This window comes from Panicum virgatum, chromosome 1N (genome assembly GCF_016808335.1).
Source record: "Panicum virgatum strain AP13 chromosome 1N, P.virgatum_v5, whole genome shotgun sequence".
Lineage (NCBI taxonomy): Eukaryota > Viridiplantae > Streptophyta > Magnoliopsida > Poales > Poaceae > Panicum > Panicum virgatum.
Window position 1 is genome coordinate 66,416,005 of NC_053145.1, and position 25,014 is coordinate 66,441,018.

The 25,014-nt window shown below is 47.3% G+C and overlaps 1 pseudogene; it reads right to left on the reverse strand.

Annotated features, from left to right (window-relative positions):
- Nucleotides 1-1,022: 1,022 nt before the first annotated feature.
- LOC120653787 lies at nt 1,023-3,266 on the reverse strand (annotated as a pseudogene).
- Nucleotides 3,267-25,014: the final 21,748 nt, after the last annotated feature.

Here is a 25,014-nt window from a genome sequence, read left to right on the forward strand (position 1 = left end):
GAGAGCAAGACAGGAAGTCCCCATCATGGAAATACCTCTCCCTTTAAGAACCGTGGCACATAAGCTCTCTGGCCTTGTCATCAGCCTCCAACCTTGCTTGCCGAGCAAAGCAAGATTAAACATTTTAAGGTCGCGAAAACCCATACCTCCTTTAGCTTTAGTCTTTGTCAATCTATCCCACCGTTGCCAGTGAATATGTCGATTGTCCGCAGAGCTGCCCCACCAATAATTGGTAATGACTGATCGCATCTTCTTGCATGTTTCAACTGGCAACAAGAAGCAACTCATGGTGTACGTAGGAACTGCCTGAGCAACTGATTTAAGAAGTACCTCCCGCCCAGCACAACTAGCTTCTCGTCCACTCCATGTTCCAATTAAGCCTCTAATTCTCGCAGGCATATATTCAAAGGCTTCAGTTGAGGATCGACCCACCGCAGTAGGCAATCCTAGATACCTCTCGGCCAGTGCTTCTTTTTCAATATATAGCCCCTGGCGTATCGCTGCTTTCATCTCATCTTTGCAGTTTGAACTAAAGAAAACTGCAGACTTATCTCGGTTTATCAGCTGACCTGAACCCCTGTAGTACACATCAAGTATCTCCTGAAGGCGAGTGGCCCCTCTCTGCGACGCTTCCGAAAAAATAATGCAATCATCCGCAAAGAGAAGGTGCGATATCCATGGCGAATGGACGCCAACGCGGACGCCCCTAGATAGATGCACTGGACCAATATGTTGTTGTGTCAATTTCCAGAATTTTTTTAATCAAATTTAGTTATTATAGAAATTATTATGATGTAATTTGGAGATAGAGATTTGGATTGTCCATAGAAGACAATTGAATATTTCATCTATCTCCAACCTATGATATAGAATGGAACATTTGAGTCCAGATATAATTTTTGTGAAACTTTTTTATTATTATTGGAAGTACACGTCGTTCGACTTGGAATTACTTTCGATAAGCACACAGAAACCTCATAGATTGTGTTAATCTGTGACGTTTCGGTAATGTATGACGTATTAAGCCAAACGAGCTAATTAATCGTCCTAAGCTATGTTTGATCTGGTTTCGGAGTGCATCAGAATCAGCAGCAAACCGATGAATGTGCGTGAAACATGGATCTAATCTGTCACACTCTGAAAGATTCCTTGAGGTCGCCGGCGGTTCCGGTTCCCAACCCCCCCTGCTGCTGCTGCTCCACCTCCTCCTCGCTCCCGCCGCCCCACGCGATGATCCGTTCCTTCGCCTGCGCGGCCTGCCATGGCCATGGTGATAGATTGCTTCATCGTCGGCAATGCAAGACGGAAAGCCAGTCAGCCACTGCTTATTGGCAGCCATGGATAGAACGAATACTGAATAACCTCCATCTACATTACTGCATACCTCTGCTTCCCAATCCGTGTTCCAGATGACGGCGAGCAGGACGAGCGTCTGCAGCGCCGTGCCGCAGAGCATCCCCGCCCAGATCCCCTGCGCGCCCAGCCGGAGGAGGTACCCCAGGCAGAACCCCAGCGCGTAGTAGCACCCCAGGTTGATGTACGCCACCAGCGCCTGCCACCCGCCGCCGATCGCCACCCCGGAGATCACCGGCTGCACGCTGTTGAGCACCATCGTCACCGCCAGCCGGTAGGCCACCTTCCCCACCGCGGCCTGCATGCCCCGGTCGCAGCGCCGCGAAGCTGTTGCAGTAGGCCAGGACCACGACCATGGCCACCAGCCCCATCGCCAGCGACTGCGCCACCACCGCCTGCTTGGCGGCACGCGGACGCCCGGACCCGAGCTCGTTCGACACGCGCACGCTGATGGCGGCGTTCAGGCCGATGAACACCATGGCTTCCCACCCATTTAGGTTCATGCTGGAATCGATGATCGTATCTATCATTACAACCACCATACGGAAGAAGAAGAAGGATGACCGATCATGCATACACACCATATGGAGACGGATCCCACGGCCATCTCCGCGTCGTCCAGGCGTCCGGTGAGCACGACGAGCACCATCATGTACCACACCCAGTGGCAGGCCCAGGACCTGAAGGTTGGGTATTCAAAAATTCATAAAGCAAAACAAAATGGCTGTTTTATACCTGTTATTACTCTATTACTATATATATACACATTTGATTATACCTTTAACTACTATAGATTAGCAAAAATAATGGGTATTCAAAGAATACCCTTGCATACCAAGTGTGCCCGCCCCTGACCACACCTCGAGGCAGAGCATGACGGCGGACGCCAGCAAGAGCTTGGCGAAGGCCCAGAGCCCCCGGAGGTGGACCGCCTCCCACGACAGGCCATCCCAGCCGTGGCCCCTGCAGCGGCGCGTCACGTACAGCAGCTGCCCGACGGCGATGCCCCAGGATGTGACGTCGTACGCCGCGGCGGCCCGCGCAGCCCCAGCCGAGGACGCCGACCAAGAGCGCCAGTATGGCGATGTGCGCGGCAAGGCTGATCCAGGCCAGCGCCGCCACCCTGCCCTATGCCTGCAAGAACTTCTGCGTGGGGAAGGCGATGGCGAGCGAGAACATCTGCGGTATAGTTGGCCATTGGGCCCGAGGCCCGTGGGCCGGTTCGAGACACGATATTTTGGCCCGATACAAGGCCCGGCCCGGCACAAACTTAAATGGGACCGGGTCGGCCCGGCACAGGCGTTACCCGTGCCTAGGCCGACGGCTTGGCACGTGGGCTGGCCCGGCCCGGCCCGGCACTAATAAGGCCTACTAATCTGGCCCATTAAACAAATTTCTACCACCAGAAAGCATATATATATATATATATATACCACCAACCCTAACTCCCCACCTCTCAAATCTCCTCACCCCTCTCCCCGACTCTTGCGGCGGTGGCCGCCCGGCAGCGCCGCCCGCCCTTCCCCCAAGCGTCGCCGGCCTGCCGCCATCCCTCCCCTGCGCAGCCCCTCCAACGCGGCCGCTGGTCCCCTCTCCTCTCCAACGCCAGCCGCTGGTGCTGCCGCTGCGGTGGCGTCGACGCCGCCGCCGCCTCCACCACGGGCGACGCGGGCGCCTCGGCGCAGGGCGTGGCCGAGCCGCCGCTCCCCGCCAGTAAGTCCACCGTCGCAGTACCGCCCCTCCTCCCTCTCCCAGCAGCGGCGACTGGCGAGATCTGCGGTGGTGCAGTGGCCCCCAACTGCGGCGGCAACCGGCGACGATGAGATCTCCGGCCACAGGCCTAACGGGCCGGTCAGGCCGGACCGGCACGCCAAATTGGCCTCTGGCCGTGCTCGTGCACAGTGCCTCGGCATGTGGGCCTGCCTGGCCCGGCACGGATAAATAGTCAGGCCAATCGGGCCAGGCCTTATCGTGCCGGGCCGAGTCGTGCCCGGGCCGGGCCAGCCCATTGTCCAACTATAGCTGTCGGTGCCCTGACCCGGGGGTCCGGATCCCAACTAGTAAATGCTGCGTGTTTCCTCGTCCCAGATGTTGATGCAAGAGGCAATGCAGTAACGCACAGGTTTATCCTGGTTCCGGCCGCGGGGCCGTACGTCCAGCAAAGGGGGTGTGCGAGGGCACTGTATTATCTTGCACCCGGAGTGCTTGTAGTAGGGGGTACAAGCAAGGCAAGAGAGGGAGGGAGCCTCCCAAGTCTCTGCTAGAAAGGGAGTTGTGCGTAGCGAGTAGCGATGTCGGAGCCAGAAGCGAGTGAGCGTGCTCTGTGTACGGCGTAAGGCCTAGAGAACCGACCGACCCACCGACCCCCTTAAGGGAAGCCCGCCTCCTCCATTTATAGACACAAGGAGGGACGGGTACATGTACAGGGGATCGCGGATGTTGTCGTTTCTCCCCCAAGTAGCGGGGATAGAATAGTCTAGTATTGTGGGAAGTACACTGTGGGGTATGGCGTCGGGCATGGTGGTCGTCCTGGGCGTCGTCCTTGACCTCGCGGAGATCGCGCCGGCGTCCTGCCTACCCCAGCAAGCGGCGTGGTCGTCGCTGTAGGGTGCACAGTCCTCCAGATGTGGCGTTCCGTGGGCCCTGCAGGTCAGGGTCCTGCGTGCTCCAGCGGTGGCGGGGCACGCGGCGGTCCCAGACCCCCTGGGTAAAGTGCCGGTGTGCGCACTAGGAGGTCCGAGCGTTGCGTGGAGGTCCCGGACCCCTCGAGGGGGCAGGTCCGGGCCTCCGGCTGCTTGGCGCTGGGCTTCCCTCTTGGAGGGGCAAGTGACGTCGCCGGACCCCTTCCCGAGCAGGAGGCGGGTCCGGGGCCATACATGTGATGAGGTGGAGTCCGGACGGCCGGAGTTGGCAGAATAGTACGGGGAGCAGTGCCGAGCACGCTGTGTCCCGCGTCGTAGGTCCCACAGTGCTGCCACAGCGTCCAAGATGGCGGAGCAGTGACCGGAGTTGGCGGATGCGACTCCGGTCACAGCCACTGTGGGGAATGGCGGCCTGACGCCGTCTGTCCTGAGCACTGTTGTAACACCCCAGGTGTTTAATTAGTTTAACCAGGGTCATTAGCACCAAATCATGTACCTTAACCAAGAAACATCAAAACAAATAAATGTGTGCATATGTGTATTTGTGCATAGTTTGGAAACCTTAAATAATTTTTAATCCAATGCTAGTATGCATATGAATTTGAGTTGGCATGTCTTTAACATCACGATAAATCAAAGTCTAGTTGAAATCAAAATGAGAAAGTGAAGTTTCGCGCATGAAATGATGAATCATTTGAATCAAGGTTTTAGAGATTTAAATTGTATTCTTTTCAAGTTTTGAACAAATATTCTTAGAGAATAATTTCAAAAACATAGTTCAAACAAAATTTTGCCAAAACCAAAGTTGTAGCATTGTTGATGTGAAACAACTTTCAAGTGCAAATATTTTCGAGTTTCGATACAAAAGTCGAAGAAAATTTGAATTTAAATCGAATCGGGATTTAACGTACATTCGTCGGGTTTTCAAATTAACTTTTGATTTGAGTCTCAAACGATTTGGTGCCTGAAACAAAAAGTGTAGCATTTGAAATTCTTTACAATTTTCATATTCAAAGTTTCTCATGTTTCAAAAAGAATCTTTGAGAAAAATTCGAATTTTGGATCAAACCTCTAATTCTCTCTCTCTTCTCTCTGCTCTCTCCCCTCCCCTGTCCAGCGCCGGCCGTGTGCGAGGCCGCCGGCCACGCGCCGCCCGCCCGGCCAGGCCACCTCCCCGGCACTGGGTTCGCCCAACCCGGCCCCCTCCAACCCGTTCGACCTCGCCACGCGGCACTGCCCCTTGCGCGCACGTCGAGAATGAACGCCGATGCGCCACGGCGACGCCGTGCCGAGCCAGCCGACCGCCCTCGCTTCTTCTCGCGCCTTGACCCGCCTGGAACCATCCCGCGAGCTCCACGACGCCCTCACCCCTCTCTCCTTCCTCCCTGAGCACGAGCGCCGCGTCCCGTTTGCCCCTCTGCCCGAAAACGGCCGCCGCCGCTGCCATTAGCGCCGCCGCGCCCTAGGCTCCCGCGGAGCCCCCTCCTCCGCCCTCCCTCGTGCCCAACATCACCCGCAGCTAGCTTCCTTGCCTCTCCCCGGTGCTCCCCGACCTGCTCGACGCCGCCCCGGGCCACCGGACCGCCGCCGCCGCCGCCAACAGCCGCCGCCGCCGCCCCTGTTCCGCGGAGGAGCCTCCTCAGGCCGCCACGCGCCCAACCAAGGCCACCAATAGGTTCCTCTCGCCGCCCTTATGCTTTTCCCCATGTTCCCCATCGCCGCCGGCCGCCCCGGGCGCCGAAATCCGGCCGCCTGCCGCTCCCCTGCTTCAAACTCCGGCCAGGGGCCTATCCGCGAGAAGAAAAAGTCTTCCAGGGGCCTCTGCGCAAAAAGTTCTTTCTTTTTCTTTTTGTTTTCCAAACCAGCAAACTTGTAAATTCGATATAAATTCGTAGAAAAATCAGAAAAATGCAAATCCAAATGTTTTGGAATCCTTGCAACAATATCTACAACTTTCATTACATGAACATATTTATTTTCTGTCTGTATTTTAATCTAGGAAAAAGATTAGATTTCAAAAGCTATAATTGTTCTAGGAGTTCTACTTAGAATCTATAGGTGATTTTTGTCTGGTAGGTAATACATGGCATGCTTAGTGTTGTGTAAAAGTTTGAGCACCATTTGACCTTTGTAACTAGATGAAACCCTAGTCTTGGCTAGATCTAGTAAAACACTTTGTTTTTTATTTCTGGATGTTCTGACTGGGATATATGTATGAAACTTTTTCTGTGTATTTACAATACTAGATGAACACTACTGTCCAAATTTCATTATTTATAGAGTTGTGTAGCTATTTCTTTGTTTTAATGCTTGTTTAGTAGACTTTAATTATGATAAATAGTTTATGTTGATAATAAATCATGAAAATATTTATAAGTGTTCTTTTAGCATAGTATAGCTTGTCCATGGAGTTTGAGTCCCAGTTCATGATTAGAACAGGATCTAAAAATTCATCTTGTTAAGCTGATGTATGTTTTGTTTATTTTCTCCTATTTATTTCTGTGCGTAATAAATCCTGAAAAATTCACAGTAGCTAATTAATCCCTTTTTAGACCTACTTTTAAAGTTTGAGATTGTTTTTTTTTCTCTGGTCTAATCTGTATAATTCAATATTGTTCTAGGAGTTGTCTGATTACATGATTTGTCTGGTTAATTGGCTACAAGATTTAGGATGAGTTTTGCAGGATAGCTAGTACTGTTTACCTTCTGTTTGAAGTAACTTTTGTTGAGTTTATTACTGTATGTGTATTGAGTTACTACTCTATAAACGATTGCCCAGTAAAATATGAATGAAAGTGTTTCACTTAACTTCGGGTTTTGTTTGCATTACACCGTTATTGTGAAATAATTCATACCATCACAGCAACTCACCGATGTGCATCTCATATAGATACTACTACTCTCGCTGACGGAACTTACGAGCTGGTGCCCGAGTCCGAGAGTGAGCAGCGCGAAGCTCAAGTTAATCTAACTGAAGCTGCACAAGACCCGAACCCGATTTCGGAAGAGCCCAGATCCAGCTACGCCCAGGAAGGCAAGCCCCGGAGCATGTCCTACTATTTTAAATTTATGCACTTATTATTGTTCCTATCTACTTGTGCATTTAAGTTTACAGGAGTTGACTGGAACCTTAGTTGCATGATTCTAGGTACCTATGCTTGAACACTAGTATGTGTAGGTCGCTAGTTGGCTATGCTAAGTGTTCGGTAGAAGTCGAGTGATTTCCTGTCACTCGCGAGAATTATAGGAGTTGGTTGTTTAATACCCGCTGCAACTATAAGGCTTACGGGCGGGGCTGTGGTACTTGTGATGCCCCGTCTGTTTAGTGAAATTTGATAAGGCCGCAGTGTGTGGTAGTGGTGGTTAAGCGTTTGAACGTACTAGACACATGCCGAGAATATGGTAATCGGTAAGCTTAAGTACCTGATTGGACCGGCAAGTGGACTTTACTTTCACCTTCTTTGAACGTCGTTTCTCATGCGCGCACATGCGGGTGCAGAGTCGTCGTGCTCTGTAGTCGAGGACGGTGACCCTGATCCACAACCCGGAAAGAAAGGGGAAATGTTGCACGTGTGACTCTGGGAGTAACCACGTGACGTGTGTTTAGGTCTGCCTTGCAAGGTTAACAAATTCGATTCGAATCGTCCGCTTCTCACGGTTTGGGACTGCTTAACCCTTTTGCCACATAGAGTAAGAAGTGAAAGATGAGGATGATGAACATGGTTGATTGGAAAATAAAAGATAATTGTTTTCACCATGCATGCCTTTGGATAGATGCTCACCTAGAATGGTTAATTGAACTAGAATCTGAAAAACTATAGCCTGCAAATAAGGATCTACTCTTTATTGCTTTTCGGCAAAACAAACCCCTCAAGCCAAAAGCCTTGCATGTCTAGATAAAGGGCTAAGTATACCCTCAGACGGGTAAGCCTTGCTGAGTATTAGAATACTCAGCCTTGCTTGTGGCTATATTTTATTTCAGGTGAAACCTTTGAGGATATGATTGCCAGTTTGACCTGGCCTTGCACTCTTCCGCCTGGTTGGTCCGTGGAATGGGATGCGTCCCCGGCCAATGATGACAAGAACGAGTGATGTCTTGTATCGGGCTTTCTCGAGACATCCGTATCGTCGTTAGTTCTCGTGTTTACTTTCCGCTAAAATAAAGAACTCTGGTAAACTTCTATTACGTTGGTTTGAAAAGTACTTTGTAAATTTGGAACTTGGTTTGTAATTCTGTTTTTATGTTAAACTCTGTGGTGTAATATATTGTGAGGAGTTGTAATCTCTGGACTCGCCTTCGTGTGAGTTATGCTGCTTTGTTCGATCCAGGTGCAAGTGGTTTTATCGGGATTTTACCCGACAGCACCGCCGGATTGCTCCGTTTTAAGTGTGTGTTAACCCTGATTGTCGTTTTGATGATGGTTAGCGCACTTAAGCCGGATTATGTCGGGCGGGGCTGCCACAACTGTGGAGGAGTGGTTGGCACTTAATGCCTCCGTACGATGGGCGGGTGAGCGGCAGGGCCGTTTGTCCCTTATGCCGAGGGGTGGCCTCGAGCGAAGCGGAGATGATTTGCCCGCTCGAGGGTACGTCCGCTACCCTCGAGCGAGGCGGAGATGCGGGGCGAGGTCGAGGGGTTTCGACGGGAGCCCTCGAGCGAGGCGGAAACCGCCCCGCGGTCCGAGGGGAGCGTGGATGGGCCGCACCGTGTGCGTGGGCCGCGTGTTGGGTTTCTTTGAGTTCTTTCCTTTCTTCTAGATTGGAAAGAGGCCGTGGGCCTTCGTGGGCCCAATTGCCTTAACACATGTTTGCGTTTTTTAGAGTGATCTTAGTACCCCGATTAGGGTGTCCCTAATCGTGGTACCCGACAATAGCCATCAGGCTCAGGCAGGTACCAAACAACACTCTTTGATTCAGCAAGATACCATGATTCAGCAACAAAACTTTTCTCGTCAAAAGGAGAAAGAAATCAAAATGTACCTCTTTGATTGCCCAATGCTCTCGTCAAGGAGATATCTTTTCGTTGTAAACTTCCAAGATGCTTAAAGAAAATGCATATGCAACACACCCACTTCTCTCCTCTGACAATATGAAATTCTTTGAAAGCTCTATAATTTACACCACTGTTTTCTGGAACCCCTTACACTGTGAAAGTTTCCCCAGCTCCTGTCTGTCCATAAGCAAAGATACATATGTTGAAGCCATCCATCACCGATCTAACAACAGGCAGTCTCTGAAAATACAGCACTTACTTTCTGTCAGACCTTATTTTGTGCTCAATCAACCCTTAAATTTTGTAACGACGCACCTACGCTAAGGTAAGAAGGTAAGAATCCTCAGTCAGCTGAGGGAGTCTGACCTTCCCGTCGGTGATGCGAGCCGAACGTTGCCCTCAAGCAATGGCTTACTTGAGGTACTGCCAATATATCAACTATCGGTTGACTATATTGGGAGTAAAGTATACTCAGTCAGCTGAGGGAGACTGACCTTCCCGTCGGTGATGCGAACCGAACGCTGTGCTCAAGCAGTGGCCTACTTGAGCTGCTACCAATATACCGACCTCGGTCGATTATATTGGGAGTAAAGGAATTTGTGAATACGCCACTGAGTAGCGTATGTTAACGTTGGCCATACGGCGGAAATTGTATGGCTGCCGTTTCTATAGTGAACGGTAATGTATGGGTGAATATGTGGGCAACTGCATATGCGTTACCCATGTGGCGTAGGACACATGGGGGCCGTTCGTGAGTGCTGGCACGAAGGGTCCAGTCGTGGATATTCATATATATATGCATGCTATGCATCTGTTGCAGGTACACTAACCGCGATTACGTTAAGTTAAGAACGGTTAGAATTCGACTAGACATATATAGGGAGAGACGTAATTTTGTGCTATGCTACCGGCGCTAACCCCGTAAGTCCAAAGCTATTTGGCAGTTGTTTGTTTTGTGAGGACGAATAGGTCGTGCATGCATCATGATCTTAATCTGGAAATCAATAAAAGTACATGTGGTAATAGGAAAATACTGATGTTTACACCTGAGCACATGTTATTTTTCACGATTAAGGTCTATCTAGACTCTGCTCTGTCTGCCGTGTTTGAATATAGGAAGTTACCGAACTCAGCAAATGACTTTATTTGTCGAAGCGCTTGAGTAGAATACAAAGGTGTAGAGTGTTAAAATACCCCTCTGCTGTCAGGCGTTGTTCTTGAAATGAACAACCTCTTGTCCATGTTGTTATATAATTCATACAAGTTTCATTTATCTGCACCTATTCTTTTGTACTTTTGGGCTTTGCATCCCACTTGCTTACGAAGGAATTTTTCTTATTCCAGATGGTGGGATCAACGCGTGGTAATCCGGAGGGTTTCACGAATGCGAGTGGTAGCGGATCGCAGCAGCCGCCACCCCCACCACCAGGTATTGCGGAAGTCCTGGCCGCCCAGACTGAGTTGCTTCGCCAACTTGTCCAAGGGCAGCAGCGAGGTGGACACCACGCCCATCAACCTCAAGCTGCTGGTTATCAGGATTTCTTTGCAACCCAGCCTCCTCTGTTCCACAAGACAGAAGAACCACTGGATACGGATGCTTGGATTCGCACAATCGAGTCCAAGTTTGCACTACTTCCGGTGCCATGTTCGGAGGAAAATAAGACTCTCTTTGCCGCACAACAGCTTCGCGGTTCTGCTCGTCTTTGGTGGGACAACTACCATGGCATGCTTCCGGCCGATCACGTGGTTACTTGGAATGAATTCAAGAATGCATTTAGGGACCATCACATTCCAGAGGGTCTTATGGAAAGAAAACTGAATGAGTTCCTGGCTCTCACTCAAGGGACTCGTACGGTTATCCAATATGCCCAAGCTTTTAATGGTCTCTGTCAGTACGCGGGCTATCATGCTGACACAGATGTTAAGAAGCGTGATCGCTTTCGCAGAGGACTCAATACCAAGCTCAAGGAACGATTGAATCCCATTAGGGTCGACACATATAATGAGCTGGTTAATCTCGCAATTACACAGGAAGATTGTATTGTGGCTCATCGTGCTGAGAAGAAGCGGAAGGCTCCACCCGGACCCTCGAGTGCTCAGTCACCGAGGTATCGTTTCGTGTAGAATGTTTCTCCTACAATCCCTCAGAAGGTCCCTCAGCCAGGGCGATGGGTTGTTAGGCCGCCACAGCAACAGGGTGTGATGCGACCCCCTGTTCCTCAGCTAACTGGTCCCAGACCATTTGCCTCACCACCAGCCCGTCCAGGCGATAAAAATCGTTGCTTCAACTGTGGGAGTTCATCTCATTTCGCCCGAGAGTGTCCGCAGCCTAAGAAACAAAACCAGGGTCAAGGTTCTACTCAGAACAACCAGAACAAGGGAAGAAGGCAGACTGTTCAGGTCAGGCAAGGGCGAGTCAACTTCACCTCTCTTGCAGAACTTCCTGTGGGTGCACCAGTGATGACGGGTACCTTTTCTATCCACAACAAGCCTGCAGTTATACTATTTGATTCCGGTGCATCCCATAGTTTCATTAATGCAAAATTTGGTGCAAAAGTGGGTTTGGATTTCTGTCACACAAAAGGGTCCTATATGATATCCACACCGGGTGGGAAGATTGCTTCAAACCAAATCATTAGAAACGTTCCAATCAAACTGGGTAGTAAAGTCATCAAAACTGATCTGATCTTGTTGGCACTAGAAGGACTAGATATAATATTGGGAATGGATTGGATGACTCGGCATGGAGTGGCTTTGGACATTCTCTCCAGGGCCGTTGAAATAAATTCCCCGATCCAAGGAGCCACTACTCTTTATTTGCCCTCCCAAGAGTGCACCAATTCTTGCGCATATGCCAAGAGCGAATCCAGATTAGAAGAAATCCCAGTGGTATGCGAGTTTGCCGATGTTTTTCCGGATGACTTGCCAGGAATGCCACCGGATAGGGACATCGAGTTTATTATTGAGTTGCAGCCAGGCACTGCACCTATCTCAAAGAGGTCCTATAGAATGCCACCTAAGGAATTGGCCGAATTAAAAATTCAACTGCAAGAACTTCTTGACAAAGGTTTTATTCGTCCTAGTGCATCACCTTGGGGTTGTCCGGCCTTATTTGTGAAGAAAAAGGATGATAGTTTGAGATTGTGTGTGGACTACAGGCCCCTCAATGCGGTGACAATCAAAAATAAATATTCCCTTCCCCGCATTGATGTTTTATTTGATCAGTTGGCTGGAGCTAGGGTGTTTTCAAAGTTGGATCTTCGTTCTGGATATCATCAGATCAAAATCCGACCCTGTGATATTCCTAAAACAGCCTTCTCTACGAGATATGGACTATATGAATATTTAGTCATGTCCTTTGGCCTCACAAATGCACCTGCCTATTTCATGTACCTTATGAATTCGGTGTTCATGCCTGATCTTGACAAGTTTGTCGTGGTTTTCATTGACGACATCCTTGTTTATTCCAAGAATGAAGAGGACCATGCCCAACATTTGCGCATTGTTCTTCAACGTCTCAGAGATCATAAATTATATGCTAAGTTTTCCAAATGTGAATTCTGGTTAGACAGGGTGAAATTTTTGGGTCACACCATATCCAGTGAAGGCATAGCCGTTGATCCTAGTAAAGTACAAGAAGTGATGGACTGGAAATCTCCTGCTTCCGTTCATCAAATTCGCAGTTTTCTTGGCCTAGCTTGATATTATCGTCGTTTCATTCCGGACTTCTCAAAAATTGCTAAGCCTATGACCGAACTGTTGAAGAAAGGAATCAAATTTGTCTGGGATGAAAGATGTGAGAAAGCTTTTCACACTCTAAGGGAGTTGCTGACTAAGGCCCCAGTCCTAGCTCAACCTGATAATGCCAAGCCCTTTGACGTGTATTGTGACGCGTCGGGTACGGGTCTTGGTTGTGTGCTCATGCAAGACAATAGAGTCATTGCCTATGCTTCACGATCTCTTCGGCCACATGAGCAGAACTATCCTACTCATGACCTCGAGTTAGCAGCTGTCATTCATGCTCTGAAGATTTGGAGACACTATCTTATGGGCACTCATTGTAATATCTACACAGACCATAAGAGTCTCAAATATATCTTCACCCAAGCCGATCTGAACATGAGACAAAGAAGATGGTTGGAATTAATCAAAGACTACGATCTCGAGGTGCACTACCATCCGGGCAAGGCCAATGTAGTCGCGGATGCACTAAGCCGCAAGAGTCATTGTAATTGCCTAACTGTGGAATCTTATGACCAGACATTGTGTTCAGAAATGAGAAGACTAAATTTGGAAATGATTCCCCAAGGTACTTTAAACCATATTTCCATTGAACCAACCCTCCACGATCAAATTATCATGGCACAACTACATGATGAAGGTATTAATATCATCAAGCAGAAGCTCTCCCAAAGGGAAGAGAAATATAAATGTTTCCGCCAAGATCACAATGGAATTCTATGGTTCGAAAGCCGCATAGTCGTTCCAAAGAATCATGAGCTCCGAAAGAAAATCCTCGATGAGGCACACCTTTCCAAGTTCTCCATTCATCCAGGCAGTAACAAGATGTATCAAGATCTTAAACAAAACTTCTGGTGGACTAGGATGAAAAGGGAAATTGCTAAGTATGTTTCGGAATGTGATACCTGTCGGCGGGTAAAAGCCAGCCACTTGAAGGTAGCCGGCCCTCTTCAACCTTTGTCTATTCCATCATGGAAATGGGAAGACATAAGTATGGATTTCATTGTTGGATTGCCAAACACATCCCAGAAGCATGACTCTATTTGGGTTATCGTGGATAGGCTCACAAAGACGGCGCATTTTATTCCAGTGCACACTACCTACACTGCCAAGAAATATGCCGAGATTTATCTCGATCGCATTGTTTGCCTACATGGCGTACCCAAAACGATCATTTCTGATCGTGGTACTCAATTCACAGCACGCTTTTGGGAACAATTGCAAGCTTCTCTTGGTACCAAACTGATTCGAAGCTCTGCTTATCATCCTCAAACCGATGGACAAACAGAGAGAGTAAACCAAATCCTAGAAGACATGTTGAGGGCTTGTGTCATTCACTTTGACAAGAGTTGGGATAAGTGCCTATCTCTAGCGGAGTTCTCATACAACAATAGCTATCAAGAAAGTTTGAAAATGGCACCCTTTGAGGCCTTGTATGGTCGAAGATGTCGTACTCCTTTAAACTGGTCGCAAGTTGGAGAACGAGTGGTATTCGGACCTGATCTTGTAACCGAGGCAGAAGAAAAAGTGAAGGTAATCCAAGCAAATATTAAAGCGGCACAATCTAGGCAAAAGAGCTATTTCGACAAAAGAAGAGATCCTTTGCAATTCGAAGTTGGAAATCATGTATACCTTCGGGTTTCTCCAACCAGGGGTGTACAAAGATTTGGAGTGAAAGGAAAACTAGCTCCCCGGTATGTAGGCCCCTATGAAATCATCGAAACTTGTGGACCCGTGGCCTATAGAGTGAAACTTCCTCCGCAACTATCCACCATACACGACATCTTCCATGTTTCTCAGCTTAAGAAATGTGTCCGAGTTCCCACGGAGATTGTCGAACAAGAGGATATACGGGTAGAACCGGACCTTTCCTATGTGGAATATCCTATCAAAGTTCTAGATCGGAAAGAAAGGGTGACAAGAAGAAAAGTAGTTAAAATGTACAAAATCCAGTGGAGTCATCACACTGAAGAAGAAGCCACTTGGGAGACTGAGACCTATCTAAATGAACATTACCGTGGTTTTCTAATTTCTCTCCAAGGTACACACACCTTTCACACTTAGCCTAATTACTCGAATCTCGGGTCGAGATTCTTTTTAAGGGGGGTAGGCTGTAACACCCCAGGTGTTTAATTAGTTTAACCAGGGTCGTTAGCACCAAATCATGTACCTTAACCAAGAAACATCAAAACAAATAAATGTGTGCATATGTGTATTTGTGCATAGTTTGGAAACCTTAAATAATTTTTAATCCAATGCTAGTATGCATATGAATTTGAGTTGGCATGTCTTTAACATCACGATAAATCAAAGTCTAGTTGAAATCAAAATGAGAAAGTGAAGTTTCGCGCATGAAATGATGAATCATTTGAATCAAGGTTTTAGAGATTTAAATTGTATTCTTTTCAAGTTTTGAACAAATATTCTTAGAGAATAATTTCAAAAACATAGTTCAAACAAAATTTTGCCAAAACCAAAGTTGTAGCATTGTTGATGTGAAACAACTTTCAAGTGCAAATATTTTCGAGTTTCGATACAAAAGTCGAAGAAAATTTGAATTTAAATCGAATCGGGATTTAACGTACATTCGTCGGGTTTTCAAATTAACTTTTGATTTGAGTCTCAAACGATTTGGTGCCTGAAACAAAAAGTGTAGCATTTGAAATTCTTTACAATTTTCATATTCAAAGTTTCTCATGTTTCAAAAAGAATCTTTGAGAAAAATTCGAATTTTGGATCAAACCTCTAATTCTCTCTCTCTTCTCTCTGCTCTCTCCCCTCCCCTGTCCAGCGCCGGCCGTGTGCGAGGCCGCCGGCCACGCGCCGCCCGCCCGGCCAGGCCACCTCCCCGGCACTGGGTTCGCCCAACCCGGCCCCCTCCAACCCGTTCGACCTCGCCACGCGGCACTGCCCCTTGCGCGCACGTCGAGAATGAACGCCGATGCACCACGGCGACGCCGTGCCGAGCCAGCCGACCGCCCTCGCTTCTTCTCGCGCCTTGACCCGCCTGGAACCATCCCGCGAGCTCCACGACGCCCTCACCCCTCTCTCCTTCCTCCCTGAGCACGAGCGCCGCGTCCCGTTTGCCCCTCTGCCCGAAAACGGCCGCCGCCGCTGCCATTAGCGCCGCCGCGCCCTAGGCTCCCGCGGAGTCCCCTCCTCCGCCCTCCCTCGTGCCCAACATCACCCGCAGCTAGCTTCCTTGCCTCTCCCCGGTGCTCCCCGACCTGCTCGACGCCGCCCCGGGCCACCGGACCGCCGCCGCCGCCGCCAACAGCCGCCGCCGCCGCCCCTGTTCCGCGGAGGAGCCTCCTCAGGCCGCCACGCGCCCAACCAAGGCCACCAATAGGTTCCTCTCGCCGCCCTTATGCTTTTCCCCATGTTCCCCATCGCCGCCGGCCGCCCCGGGCGCCGAAATCCGGCCGCCTGCCGCTCCCCTGCTTCAAACTCCGGCCAGGGGCCTATCCGCGAGAAGAAAAAGTCTTCCAGGGGCCTCTGCGCAAAAAGTTCTTTCTTTTTCTTTTTGTTTTCCAAACCAGCAAACTTGTAAATTCGATATAAATTCGTAGAAAAATCAGAAAAATGCAAATCCAAATGTTTTGGAATCCTTGCAACAATATCTACAACTTTCATTACATGAACATATTTATTTTCTGTCTGTATTTTAATCTAGGAAAAAGATTAGATTTCAAAAGCTATAATTGTTCTAGGAGTTCTACTTAGAATCTATAGGTGATTTTTGTCTGGTAGGTAATACATGGCATGCTTAGTGTTGTGTAAAAGTTTGAGCACCATTTGACCTTTGTAACTAGATGAAACCCTAGTCTTGGCTAGATCTAGTAAAACACTTTGTTTTTTATTTCTGGATGTTCTGACTGGGATATATGTATGAAACTTTTTCTGTGTATTTACAATACTAGATGAACACTACTGTCCAAATTTCATTATTTATAGAGTTGTGTAGCTATTTCTTTGTTTTAATGCTTGTTTAGTAGACTTTAATTATGATAAATAGTTTATGTTGATAATAAATCATGAAAATATTTATAAGTGTTCTTTTAGCATAGTATAGCTTGTCCATGGAGTTTGAGTCCCAGTTCATGATTAGAACAGGATCTAAAAATTCATCTTGTTAAGCTGATGTATGTTTTGTTTATTTTCTCCTATTTATTTCTGTGCGTAATAAATCCTGAAAAATTCACAGTAGCTAATTAATCCCTTTTTAGACCTACTTTTAAAGTTTGAGATTGTTTTTTTTTCTCTGGTCTAATCTGTATAATTCAATATTGTTCTAGGAGTTGTCTGATTACATGATTTGTCTGGTTAATTGGCTACAAGATTTAGGATGAGTTTTGCAGGATAGCTAGTACTGTTTACCTTCTGTTTGAAGTAACTTTTGTTGAGTTTATTACTGTATGTGTATTGAGTTACTACTCTATAAACGATTGCCCAGTAAAATATGAATGAAAGTGTTTCACTTAACTTCGGGTTTTGTTTGCATTACACCGTTATTGTGAAATAATTCATACCATCACAGCAACTCACCGATGTGCATCTCATATAGATACTACTACTCTCGCTGACGGAACTTACGAGCTGGTGCCCGAGTCCGAGAGTGAGCAGCGCGAAGCTCAAGTTAATCTAACTGAAGCTGCACAAGACCCGAACCCGATTTCGGAAGAGCCCAGATCCAGCTACGCCCAGGAAGGCAAGCCCCGGAGCATGTCCTACTATTTTAAATTTATGCACTTATTATTGTTCCTATCTACTTGTGCATTTAAGTTTACAGGAGTTGACTGGAACCTTAGTTGCATGATTCTAGGTACCTATGCTTGAACACTAGTATGTGTAGGTCGCTAGTTGGCTATGCTAAGTGTTCGGTAGAAGTCGAGTGATTTCCTGTCACTCGCGAGAATTATAGGAGTTGGTTGTTTAATACCCGCTGCAACTATAAGGCTTACGGGCGGGGCTGTGGTACTTGTGATGCCCCGTCTGTTTAGTGAAATTTGATAAGGCCGCAGTGTGTGGTAGTGGTGGTTAAGCGTTTGAACGTACTAGACACATGCCGAGAATATGGTAATCGGTAAGCTTAAGTACCTGATTGGACCGGCAAGTGGACTTTACTTTCACCTTCTTTGAACGTCGTTTCTCATGCGCGCACATGCGGGTGCAGAGTCGTCGTGCTCTGTAGTCGAGGACGGTGACCCTGATCCACAACCCGGAAAGAAAGGGGAAATGTTGCACGTGTGACTCTGGGAGTAACCACGTGACGTGTGTTTAGGTCTGCCTTGCAAGGTTAACAAATTCGATTCGAATCGTCCGCTTCTCACGGTTTGGGACTGCTTAACCCTTTTGCCACATAGAGTAAGAAGTGAAAGATGAGGATGATGAACATGGTTGATTGGAAAATAAAAGATAATTGTTTTCACCATGCATGCCTTTGGATAGATGCTCACCTAGAATGGTTAATTGAACTAGAATCTGAAAAACTATAGCCTGCAAATAAGGATCTACTCTTTATTGCTTTTCGGCAAAACAAACCCCTCAAGCCAAAAGCCTTGCATGTCTAGATAAAGGGCTAAGTATACCCTCAGACGGGTAAGCCTTGCTGAGTATTAGAATACTCAGCCTTGCTTGTGGCTATATTTTATTTCAGGTGAAACCTTTGAGGATATGATTGCCAGTTTGACCTGGCCTTGCACTCTTCCGCCTGGTTGGTCCGTGGAATGGGATGCGTCCCCGGCCAATGATGACAAGAACGAGTGATGTCTTGTATCGGGCTTTCTCGAGACATCCGTATCGTCGTTAGTTCTCGTGTTTACTTTCCGCTAAAATAAAGAACTCTGGTAAACTTCTATTACGTTGGTTTGAAAAGTACTTTGTAAATTTGGAACTTGGTTTGTAATTCTGTTTTTATGTTAAACTCTGTGGTGTAATATATTGTGAGGAGTTGTAATCTCTGGACTCGCCTTCGTGTGAGTTATGCTGCTTTGTTCGATCCAGGTGCAAGTGGTTTTATCGGGATTTTACCCGACAGCACCGCCGGATTGCTCCGTTTTAAGTGTGTGTTAACCCTGATTGTCGTTTTGATGATGGTTAGCGCACTTAAGCCGGATTATGTCGGGCGGGGCTGCCACAACTGTGGAGGAGTGGTTGGCACTTAATGCCTCCGTACGATGGGCGGGTGAGCGGCAGGGCCGTTTGTCCCTTATGCCGAGGGGTGGCCTCGAGCGAAGCGGAGATGATTTGCCCGCTCGAGGGTACGTCCGCTACCCTCGAGCGAGGCGGAGATGCGGGGCGAGGTCGAGGGGTTTCGACGGGAGCCCTCGAGCGAGGCGGAAACCGCCCCGCGGTCCGAGGGGAGCGTGGATGGGCCGCACCGTGTGCGTGGGCCGCGTGTTGGGTTTCTTTGAGTTCTTTCCTTTCTTCTAGATTGGAAAGAGGCCGTGGGCCTTCGTGGGCCCAATTGCCTTAACACATGTTTGCGTTTTTTAGAGTGATCTTAGTACCCCGATTAGGGTGTCCCTAATCGTGGTACCCGACAATAGCCATCAGGCTCAGGCAGGTACCAAACAACACTCTTTGATTCAGCAAGATACCATGATTCAGCAACAAAACTTTTCTCGTCAAAAGGAGAAAGAAATCAAAATGTACCTCTTTGATTGCCCAATGCTCTCGTCAAGGAGATATCTTTTCGTTGTAAACTTCCAAGATGCTTAAAGAAAATGCATATGCAACACACCCACTTCTCTCCTCTGACAATATGAAATTCTTTGAAAGCTCTATAATTTACACCACTGTTTTCTGGAACCCCTTACACTGTGAAAGTTTCCCCAGCTCCTGTCTGTCCATAAGCAAAGATACATATGTTGAAGCCATCCATCACCGATCTAACAACAGGCAGTCTCTGAAAATACAGCACTTACTTTCTGTCAGACCTTATTTTGTGCTCAATCAACCCTTAAATTTTGTAACGACGCACCTACGCTAAGGTAAGAAGGTAAGAATCCTCAGTCAGCTGAGGGAGTCTGACCTTCCCGTCGGTGATGCGAGCCGAACGTTGCCCTCAAGCAATGGCTTACTTGAGGTACTGCCAATATATCAACTATCGGTTGACTATATTGGGAGTAAAGTATACTCAGTCAGCTGAGGGAGACTGACCTTCCCGTCGGTGATGCGAACCGAACGCTGTGCTCAAGCAGTGGCCTACTTGAGCTGCTACCAATATACCGACCTCGGTCGATTATATTGGGAGTAAAGGAATTTGTGAATACGCCACTGAGTAGCGTATGTTAACGTTGGCCATACGGCGGAAATTGTATGGCTGCCGTTTCTATAGTGAACGGTAATGTATGGGTGAATATGTGGGCAACTGCATATGCGTTACCCATGTGGCGTAGGACACATGGGGGCCGTTCGTGAGTGCTGGCACGAAGGGTCCAGTCGTGGATATTCATATATATATGCATGCTATGCATCTGTTGCAGGTACACTAACCGCGATTACGTTAAGTTAAGAACGGTTAGAATTCGACTAGACATATATAGGGAGAGACGTAATTTTGTGCTATGCTACCGGCGCTAACCCCGTAAGTCCAAAGCTATTTGGCAGTTGTTTGTTTTGTGAGGACGAATAGGTCGTGCATGCATCATGATCTTAATCTGGAAATCAATAAAAGTACATGTGGTAATAGGAAAATACTGATGTTTACACCTGAGCACATGTTATTTTTCACGATTAAGGTCTATCTAGACTCTGCTCTGTCTGCCGTGTTTGAATATAGGAAGTTACCGAACTCAGCAAATGACTTTATTTGTCGAAGCGCTTGAGTAGAATACAAAGGTGTAGAGTGTTAAAATACCCCTCTGCTGTCAGGCGTTGTTCTTGAAATGAACAACCTCTTGTCCATGTTGTTATATAATTCATACAAGTTTCATTTATCTGCACCTATTCTTTTGTACTTTTGGGCTTTGCATCCCACTTGCTTACGAAGGAATTTTTCTTATTCCAGATGGTGGGATCAACGCGTGGTAATCCGGAGGGTTTCACGAATGCGAGTGGTAGCGGATCGCAGCAGCCGCCACCCCCACCACCAGGTATTGCGGAAGTCCTGGCCGCCCAGACTGAGTTGCTTCGCCAACTTGTCCAAGGGCAGCAGCGAGGTGGACACCACGCCCATCAACCTCAAGCTGCTGGTTATCAGGATTTCTTTGCAACCCAGCCTCCTCTGTTCCACAAGACAGAAGAACCACTGGATACGGATGCTTGGATTCGCACAATCGAGTCCAAGTTTGCACTACTTCCGGTGCCATGTTCGGAGGAAAATAAGACTCTCTTTGCCGCACAACAGCTTCGCGGTTCTGCTCGTCTTTGGTGGGACAACTACCATGGCATGCTTCCGGCCGATCACGTGGTTACTTGGAATGAATTCAAGAATGCATTTAGGGACCATCACATTCCAGAGGGTCTTATGGAAAGAAAACTGAATGAGTTCCTGGCTCTCACTCAAGGGACTCGTACGGTTATCCAATATGCCCAAGCTTTTAATGGTCTCTGTCAGTACGCGGGCTATCATGCTGACACAGATGTTAAGAAGCGTGATCGCTTTCGCAGAGGACTCAATACCAAGCTCAAGGAACGATTGAATCCCATTAGGGTCGACACATATAATGAGCTGGTTAATCTCGCAATTACACAGGAAGATTGTATTGTGGCTCATCGTGCTGAGAAGAAGCGGAAGGCTCCACCCGGACCCTCGAGTGCTCAGTCACCGAGGTATCGTTTCGTGCAGAATGTTTCTCCTACAATCCCTCAGAAGGTCCCTCAGCCAGGGCGATGGGTTGTTAGGCCGCCACAGCAACAGGGTGTGATGCGACCCCCTGTTCCTCAGCTAACTGGTCCCAGACCATTTGCCTCACCACCAGCCCGTCCAGGCGATAAAAATCGTTGCTTCAACTGTGGGAGTTCATCTCATTTCGCCCGAGAGTGTCCGCAGCCTAAGAAACAAAACCAGGGTCAAGGTTCTACTCAGAACAACCAGAACAAGGGAAGAAGGCAGACTGTTCAGGTCAGGCAAGGGCGAGTCAACTTCACCTCTCTTGCAGAACTTCCTGTGGGTGCACCAGTGATGACGGGTACCTTTTCTATCCACAACAAGCCTGCAGTTATACTATTTGATTCCGGTGCATCCCATAGTTTCATTAATGCAAAATTTGGTGCAAAAGTGGGTTTGGATTTCTGTCACACAAAAGGGTCCTATATGATATCCACACCGGGTGGGAAGATTGCTTCAAACCAAATCATTAGAAACGTTCCAATCAAACTGGGTAGTAAAGTCATCAAAACTGATCTGATCTTGTTGGCACTAGAAGGACTAGATATAATATTGGGAATGGATTGGATGACTCGGCATGGAGTGGCTTTGGACATTCTCTCCAGGGCCGTTGAAATAAATTCCCCGATCCAAGGAGCCACTACTCTTTATTTGCCCTCCCAAGAGTGCACCAATTCTTGCGCATATGCCAAGAGCGAATCCAGATTAGAAGAAATCCCAGTGGTATGCGAGTTTGCCGATGTTTTTCCGGATGACTTGCCAGGAATGCCACCGGATAGGGACATCGAGTTTATTATTGAGTTGCAGCCAGGCACTGCACCTATCTCAAAGAGGTCCTATAGAATGCCACCTAAGGAATTGGCCGAATTAAAAATTCAACTGCAAGAACTTCTTGACAAAGGTTTTATTCGTCCTAGTGCATCACCTTGGGGTTGTCCGGCCTTATTTGTGAAGAAAAAGGATGATAGTTTGAGATTGTGTGTGGACTACAGGCCCCTCAATGCGGTGACAATCAAAAATAAATATTCCCTTCCCCGCATTGATGTTTTATTTGATCAGTTGGCTGGAGCTAGGGTGTTTTCAAAGTTGGATCTTCGTTCTGGATATCATCAGATCAAAATCCGACCCTGTGATATTCCTAAAACAGCCTTCTCTACGAGATATGGACTATATGAATATTTAGTCATGTCCTTTGGCCTCACAAATGCACCTGCCTATTTCATGTACCTTATGAATTCGGTGTTCATGCCTGATCTTGACAAGTTTGTCGTGGTTTTCATTGACGACATCCTTGTTTATTCCAAGAATGAAGAGGACCATGCCCAACATTTGCGCATTGTTCTTCAACGTCTCAGAGATCATAAATTATATGCTAAGTTTTCCAAATGTGAATTCTGGTTAGACAGGGTGAAATTTTTGGGTCACACCATATCCAGTGAAGGCATAGCCGTTGATCCTAGTAAAGTACAAGAAGTGATGGACTGGAAATCTCCTGCTTCCGTTCATCAAATTCGCAGTTTTCTTGGCCTAGCTGGATATTATCGTCGTTTCATTCCGGACTTCTCAAAAATTGCTAAGCCTATGACCGAACTGTTGAAGAAAGGAATCAAATTTGTCTGGGATGAAAGATGTGAGAAAGCTTTTCACACTCTAAGGGAGTTGCTGACTAAGGCCCCAGTCCTAGCTCAACCTGATAATGCCAAGCCCTTTGACGTGTATTGTGACGCGTCGGGTACGGGTCTTGGTTGTGTGCTCATGCAAGACAATAGAGTCATTGCCTATGCTTCACGATCTCTTCGGCCACATGAGCAGAACTATCCTACTCATGACCTCGAGTTAGCAGCTGTCATTCATGCTCTGAAGATTTGGAGACACTATCTTATGGGCACTCATTGTAATATCTACACAGACCATAAGAGTCTCAAATATATCTTCACCCAAGCCGATCTGAACATGAGACAAAGAAGATGGTTGGAATTAATCAAAGACTACGATCTCGAGGTGCACTACCATCCGGGCAAGGCCAATGTAGTCGCGGATGCACTAAGCCGCAAGAGTCATTGTAATTGCCTAACTGTGGAATCTTATGACCAGACATTGTGTTCAGAAATGAGAAGACTAAATTTGGAAATGATTCCCCAAGGTACTTTAAACCATATTTCCATTGAACCAACCCTCCACGATCAAATTATCATGGCACAACTACATGATGAAGGTATTAATATCATCAAGCAGAAGCTCTCCCAAAGGGAAGAGAAATATAAATGTTTCCGCCAAGATCACAATGGAATTCTATGGTTCGAAAGCCGCATAGTCGTTCCAAAGAATCATGAGCTCCGAAAGAAAATCCTCGATGAGGCACACCTTTCCAAGTTCTCCATTCATCCAGGCAGTAACAAGATGTATCAAGATCTTAAACAAAACTTCTGGTGGACTAGGATGAAAAGGGAAATTGCTAAGTATGTTTCGGAATGTGATACCTGTCGGCGGGTAAAAGCCAGCCACTTGAAGGTAGCCGGCCCTCTTCAACCTTTGTCTATTCCATCATGGAAATGGGAAGACATAAGTATGGATTTCATTGTTGGATTGCCAAACACATCCCAGAAGCATGACTCTATTTGGGTTATCGTGGATAGGCTCACAAAGACGGCGCATTTTATTCCAGTGCACACTACCTACACTGCCAAGAAATATGCCGAGATTTATCTCGATCGCATTGTTTGCGTTTTTTAGAGTGATCTTAGTACCCCGATTAGGGTGTCCCTAATCGTGGTACCCGACAATAGCCATCAGGCTCAGGCAGGTACCAAACAACACTCTTTGATTCAGCAAGATACCATGATTCAGCAACAAAACTTTTCTCGTCAAAAGGAGAAAGAAATCAAAATGTACCTCTTTGATTGCCCAATGCTCTCGTCAAGGAGATATCTTTTCGTTGTAAACTTCCAAGATGCTTAAAGAAAATGCATATGCAACACACCCACTTCTCTCCTCTGACAATATGAAATTCTTTGAAAGCTCTATAATTTACACCACTGTTTTCTGGAACCCCTTACACTGTGAAAGTTTCCCCAGCTCCTGTCTGTCCATAAGCAAAGATACATATGTTGAAGCCATCCATCACCGATCTAACAACAGGCAGTCTCTGAAAATACAGCCTCTGAAGAAAAAGATTGGAATGCGAGCAGTTAAGTTCATCATCCTTCAACATGTGTATACTACTAAGAATACTAGATAAATCAGCTAGGTACAGTTTTTTTAGCTATTCAGAAATCTACCTTGGTCATCCTGTAGGCCAAAAACATGATCAAACTCCTTTCTTTTTTAGTGGACACGAACTGCAGCTGAGTCTCTTGTGCTGGGTTAATCTCAACCACAGATGGGCATCCACATGCGATCAAATATGAGCCCATAGGCCTGCACCTACAAAACACCCTAATGTTCCCCCTCAG